The following is a 6,554-nucleotide window of genomic DNA, read 5'->3' on the forward strand; positions in this document are numbered from 1 at the left end:
TGGCTTTGGCAGCTTTTTACTTTTTTTTTAGCGGTAAGTCTGTAATTCACCAGATTCTGTGGTTACGTCTATTCAGACTTACCCTCACTTTGTGGGTGAATTTACCTACAAAGTCATTAATTTCATTTATTTTTTCTAATTTATTAACAAAACTAGAGGCCGGGTGCATGAAACTCATGAATTGGAGGCGGGGGGGATGGTCCCTCAGCCCAGCCTGCCCCCTCTCGCAGTCCAAGAGCTCTCAGGGGATGTCCAACTGATGGCTTAGCGCTGCCAAAGAGGCGGGAGAGGCTCCTGCCACCGCTGCTGCGCTCGCCAGCCTGTGAGCCTGGCTTCTGGCTGAGTGGCACTCCCCCTGTGGGAGTGCACTGACCACCAGGGGACAGCTCCTGTGTTGAGCATCTTCCCCCTGGTGGTCAATGCATGTCATAGCATCTGGTTGTTCTGCTGTTCAGTCGATTTGTGGGCTGTGAGGCTGAGGTGGGCGGGTCTTGGCCCATCCTCCACATGCCCGGCCCCTCCTGCCGTGGCCCTCGGTCCCCTGTCTGCCAGCAGCCCCGCTCCCCCCACTACTGCCACTCCCATGTGCTGACAGCACCAGCCCTGCTTGCACCTGCTGACAGCATGGAGTGATTGGGGGTGGCGCCAGCAGCGGGTGCAAGCAGCGGCTGCTGCCCCAATCCCCTCTCAGGAGGTGGAGAAGCCCTGAGGGGCGATCGGGGCTGGCAACTGCTGCTCATACCCGCGGATGGCACCAAGTGATCGGGGCCAGTGCTGGGTGCTGGCAGTGGGTGTGAGCAGCGGCTCTGATGCTGGCAGCGGATGAGAGTGGGGCTGGCACTGGCAACAGGTGCGAGCACCTGGTCGGAGCGCAGCACGCGGGAGCAAAGAATTTTCAGTAATCACCAGAGGCTCACCCCAATGACAGCGACCGGTGCCCCACCTTGGTCTGGTGCCCCCACTCACCGGCTCCACCATCCTGCCGTGGCCGATGCCTGCCATGTTCTGTGCTCTGCCACCTGCTGCTAACGCCCGCCATGTTCCACATGCGTCCCCTGGTGGTCAGCACACATCATAGTGACCGGTTGTTTGATTGTTCCCCCATTCGGTATATTTGCATATATATATATAGATGTTGTGTAGATAGTTCTTACAATTCTTTTCATCTCCATCTCTGTCATTGCATCTCCTTTCTCATTCCAAAATTTGATTGTCTGTATTCCCCATCACTTCTCCTAAAGCCAGGCTTGCCAGTAGCTTGTTTTTCCTAAATTTATCTTTAAAATAACCAGCTTTTGGTATTGTTTATTAGCTCAAGTTTATTAATCATATCACTTTTAATTTTATCATTCTCTTTCTTTGTATGTGTTTATTTATTAATTATTTTAAAAAATATTTTTTATTGTTTAAAGTATTACAAATAGTACATATGTCTCCTTTCCCCCCCATTGACCTCCCCGTTGACTCCCCTATCCCTCGGCACATGCCCCCCCCCCCGCTCCCCTCTTCCCCCCTGGCTTTTGTGTTTTCACAGATTTGAAATAAAAGTACACTGAATACAATAAATATTTATTGTGCTTTCTACGGATGCTATCATCACACCACTAAGCTAAGTTCTGGAAGTTCAACATTGCACAGAGACTTCAGATCCATCTAGGAGTCTTTGGCTCCATTTACCAGAGGAAGAGATCATTGGATCTCTCTCGGCCTCAGTTTTGTCGTCTGGAAAAGGGGCCTAAGACCATTTCCTTTTCCAACCTCCAGGACTGTTGTAAAGACCAAAAGCAACTATTGTAAAACGATTAGTCAACCGTGAGCATTTACATACTATTTTTCACACTCACCCAAACGTGTTTAAGAGCCCCCCAGAAAGCATGCAATATTAGGCTCACATATATTCATAATGTATCTGTTATATACACATATTCATGTGTCTGGTTATTCATATTCATATACGTAGTTAAATCTGAAAATCGTCCCTGTCCCTCCCTTTACTAGTTGAGCCCATCTCACAGTAGGCATACTCTCCCCCCACACGCAAACAAGTACAAGGGATTTTGCAATTAAAAGCAGGAACACAGTTTTGCGACCTGAATTGTTTTCATCTTTGGAGACAGAGCAAACGGTGATGAGAAGATGGGAAGTTTCAGAAGGACTGGTGGGTGGTAGAGACAGGCAGAAGCACATAGAAAACCTAAAAAAGGCAGAAGGAAGAAAATGAAGATAGAAACTAAGATTCTAGAAAGATGGCAGCCTACATTCCAGCTCCGCCATTCTGTACAGACCCACCTTCCTCTGCTTCTTGTTTTATGTCCTCCGATCAGCTCTTCCCCCGTCACCTGGAGAAAGGGAATCCTTTCTGCTTTTTTGGAGGCTTCAGAATGAAGTTACAGGCCAGCATCCAGGATGTGTGCACAAGGATGACGATGGATGTGCACCCTTGGGCCTGGATTCTATTCACTCCCGATGGAAAACCTCAGCCCCAGCAGTGCCTGGACTGGACTGGAGAAGGCGCACAGGCATCAGGATCAGGAGAAGGTACCCACAGACCGGCTCTGCTCAGTTGTCGGAGTCTCCTCTACTGCCCCCTCTGGCAATTGACAGAGGATGAGGCTGCCCACAGAAATAGCAGGTAGCCTTGGCGTGGCCCTGACTCACCAGACCTGAGCGCAAAGAATCTGATGGATTGACTGCGAGTCAGTGATCGGCAGCTGGGAGCCTGGGGACCCTCCAAACCGTCTCCAGACTTTGCTGATGAAGCACCAGTTGTATCTCTCCCAACTCGCCTTCCATCACCCGCACCGTGACATCCAGCTCAGCCAGACCCACCACAGAGGCGACCATCACCGCGGCCAGTTTCCGCGAGGCCATTTCTGTGAAGATAGACTGGCTTCCCAGGTACAAGCAGACAAAGGCAGCTGCCTCCGTGACAATGAAGTAGAAGATAGTGACGACCAGGGCCTTCACTGGCCTCCCCTCCTTGCCCAGGTCACTCAGAATCCCACCATGCCTTGGGACCTGACGGGTGACATTGCGGTGATCCGCTTATGTTCGTCATTGGCCAGCTGTATCTTCATTTTCTCCAGGCGGGCAGCGAGCTCTGGGTTCCTAGGAGGCCTCCCCACCTCTGGGCGGTAGATTTCACTGCCTTCTAGGTCTAGGAGCTCATGAAGGTACACTGTGGCATCCCTTTCTCGCGGGTATTGGTGCAGATCCCAGATCAGGCGGGAGGAAGCCAGGCGTGCGGGACCACTGGGCGGTCACCACCCTTGTGCTTCTCCAGCGCGGCCTCAAGCTCTGCCCGCAGCTTGCAGCTTGCGTGGAAGCTGCTCTTGCTCCAGCTCCCCGCCAGGGGCCAACGCACACACCAGCAATCAAGTAAGGCGCCATTTCCAGCCCACTCTCTATCATTCTCTTTGTTTGTTCTTTTTATGGTTTCTTATATTGAACGTTTAACTTATTTCAGACTTTCTTGCTCAATCATGAAAGTAGTTACAGGTAAAGCTATAAGATTTTTTCTTACTATGTCTTTAACTTCACTATAAAGGCTTTAAGATAAAATATACTCATTTTATTAATTTCTATGTAACTAGTTACCTATTAGTTATTTGCCATTTGATCTGGGAATCATTTTTAAAAGCATTTTTCGAATTTCCAAGTAGATATTATTATCAATTTCCAGATTAGTATGTTCTCTAAGAACTCTGTTTTTTGCAATTTATGAAAAACTTATTTAGTATCAAGGACATGATGAAATTTGGGGAAATTGTTATTGTCATAAGGAAAAATCATATAACACACACACACACATGTACACGCACACATGTTAATTATTATTTGAGTCCTGACTGCTTATTACTTTTCTTCTTAACTGGTCAGTTTCTGAGAGAGGGGTTTTATAGCTTTTCTCTGGGACTGGGATTTTAACAGATTTTCCTTGTATTTATTTTGTTTTAGTTTTTGCCTTATATATGTGGTTTGGTACACTGACTGTTCATCTTTTTTTAAAAAATATTTTTATATTGATATTTTTTAGAGAGAGAAGCATTGATGTGAGAGGGAAACATCTATTGGTTGCCTTCTGTATGCACCCAAAACCTGGGCATGTGCCCTAACTTGGAATGGAACCAACAACTTTTCCACACTCAACCGAGTCACACCAGCCATGGCGACTGTCCGCCTTTTTAAGGGGACTATTCCTTTTAACACTGCAACACATCCCTTTGCCCCACTGGTGCCCAGATGGACATGGGTCCCTCCAGACCCCTGTCCCCTGCTCACAGCCCTGGAAGGCTGACTCACCATGGATGGCCTCCTCAGGCCCATGAACCCTGGCTTGGGGACTGCCTCAGAGAGTGGAGGGCCTAGCAGATTGGAGGGAGGAGGCCCCACCTTTATTCCCAGCTCCTTTCCTCTGGCTTTGCCTCAGGTTGGCTCTACTCATGATGACCTTTTCCACTGACTCTCTCCCCCGGAGCCTGGTAAGGCTCCCTTCCCCACCCTTTTGAAACTTTAAGGACAGTCCTGCAGTTGCCAGCCACCGCATGCTACTGTGGGTGCTCAAGACACCGCCCCACCTCTGGGAGCAGTCCTCTTCCCAAGCCCGCCGCCAGCTATCCAAAGGTGGCATCTACTTCCTGCTATGTCTTCTTTGGGCCTTCAATTTCGCTGTGGCTGCTTTTCTATTACTTTGCATTTGCCTGTTCTTTTTGTTATGTCTTTTAAATTTTTCGGGGCTGCCTCATAAAAAATAAGATAATTCAGTTTCATTTTAAAAATCTAATCTGAGCGATTGGGAGGGAGCACAGGGGTCATGTTCAACTTCTCAAGCAGGACGATGGTTTCACAAGTACGTTCACTTCGCGATTGTTCGTCAAGCTGCATAAGAGTGTGCCGAGCACTCTCCTGTGTATGGATTACAGCTCAATGAAATGTAAAAACCGAGCAAAGCTGGTGCAGGTCCCCAGACTGAGCAGCAGAAAAGCTCAGTCCTTCTTGGTGTGATAATAGGGCCCCCTTGTTTCCTCGGTGTGAGGACAGAATGCTGCTCATAGAAGAAATAGTCTTTCTTCCGTAAAGGTACAGTGTCTGTGAAATGCAGTGACTTAGTCCCTTAGCGGAGGAGCCAGCAGGCCCTCCGACTTCGCTGGAGTGAAGACGGAAGTAGAACTGGAGCACCCATCTCCTCCTTGCTCATCAGACGGGCCCAGCCTCCGCCCTGCCCCGCTGTGCCTGGGCGAGCAGAGCATCCAGGTGCAATGGAAGCCTGAGCTGAGTATCAAGGTGCAGCCATGGAAGCCTCGCTGGGCATCAAGGTCCAGTCACCACAAGTCAGACCTGAGCATCAGGGCCCGTCCAATGGAAGCCTGAGGGCTCCGGAATGGCATGCCATGGGGAAGATCCGAGCAAGGTGGAGTGCCCGCTGTGCAGGTCCCTGGGGGGAGGAACGGAGCTGCTGGCCCGAGAGGCTTTCATGGGGGGCCTGGGTATGAACCCCAAGGCAGAGGAGCCAGCGTGGTATGGAGGGAGCATCCCTGGTTCCAGACCTTGAGGTGGCTCTCCCAGCCTTACACAGAGGAGAAATAGTCTTTCTTCTTAAGCATCTGGGCATCAGCAGAGTTCACCAGAGGAGTCCCCCTTCACACCGATGGGCCCATAAGCCCCCTTCTCTTCTCTCGTGGGAAAAAGTGGGGCACCTAAGACACTGTGTATCAGGAGCACCCCCAGATGCCCCCAAAGCCGAAGCCTCAGATGCTAGGCAGTAGGGCAGCCTTTTCTCTCCCTAAAGTAACTCCTCAGGAGGCTGGGAGGGAAGAGGTGAGAGAAGGGGTAACAAATCCCCAGGAAATCTTTCCAGGAACCCCTTTATCCCATGTGAACAGCGGTTCTCTGCTTAGGATTCTGTTTACCAGCCCCAAACCCTTTCCTGAGCTTCAGGTCCGAATATTCACCCTCAAAACCTATCCTGGCTAGTGGGACCCAGCCACGCACCTCCCAAAGCTGGAGCAGGTGCGTGGTCCTTCACTCCTCCCTCTTCCTCATCTCCAGGAGCCATGCGCCAGATCACAGTGATTGTAAGTCTGGAGTGTGTCTGGAATCTCTCCTCCCGTCCATCCCCACTAATGCTGCCTTTATTTCCTCTTCTTGGACCAGAATTCTCTCTTTTCTTTGAATACTGCTATCTCACTTCCGTATCATCGGTGGAGTTCTTTCTAAAACACAAATCGGGCTGTAATAGTAGCAGATTAAGACATTTTAATGGGACCTGAGTCCAGATCCCCTTACTGTGAACCCTGAGGGGATGCCTTGTCCTGATTCACCTCCGCTTTGCTCGGAGCTGCCTAGGCAGGTTGGTCTGGTGAGAAAAGGGACAGCAACAAGGCTATGGCTCAGGCTCTGGTAGCCATACTGCCTGCACTCACACCTCAATCGTCCCAGCTGTGAAATGGGGAAACAGTATCTGCTTCAGGTTAGAGTAAGAATTAAATTAGTCAATGCATAGAACATCCTTAAAAGTTTCTTAGCCCATGGAAAGCACTACATGAGAATTAGTT

At 49.7% G+C, this 6,554-nt stretch overlaps 1 pseudogene across 1 annotated transcript; it reads right to left on the reverse strand.

The window, feature by feature from the left end:
• Positions 1 to 2,697: 2,697 nt before the first annotated feature.
• Positions 2,698 to 3,374, reverse strand: LOC308513681 (transmembrane protein 199-like; annotated as a pseudogene). Its single transcript has one exon. The product of its transcript is annotated as a transmembrane protein 199-like (transcript).
• Positions 3,375 to 6,554: the final 3,180 nt, after the last annotated feature.

Source organism: Myotis nattereri, assembly GCF_964212035.1.
Source record: "Myotis nattereri genome assembly, chromosome: 2".
In the NCBI taxonomy this organism is placed as follows: Eukaryota; Metazoa; Chordata; class Mammalia; order Chiroptera; family Vespertilionidae; genus Myotis; species Myotis nattereri.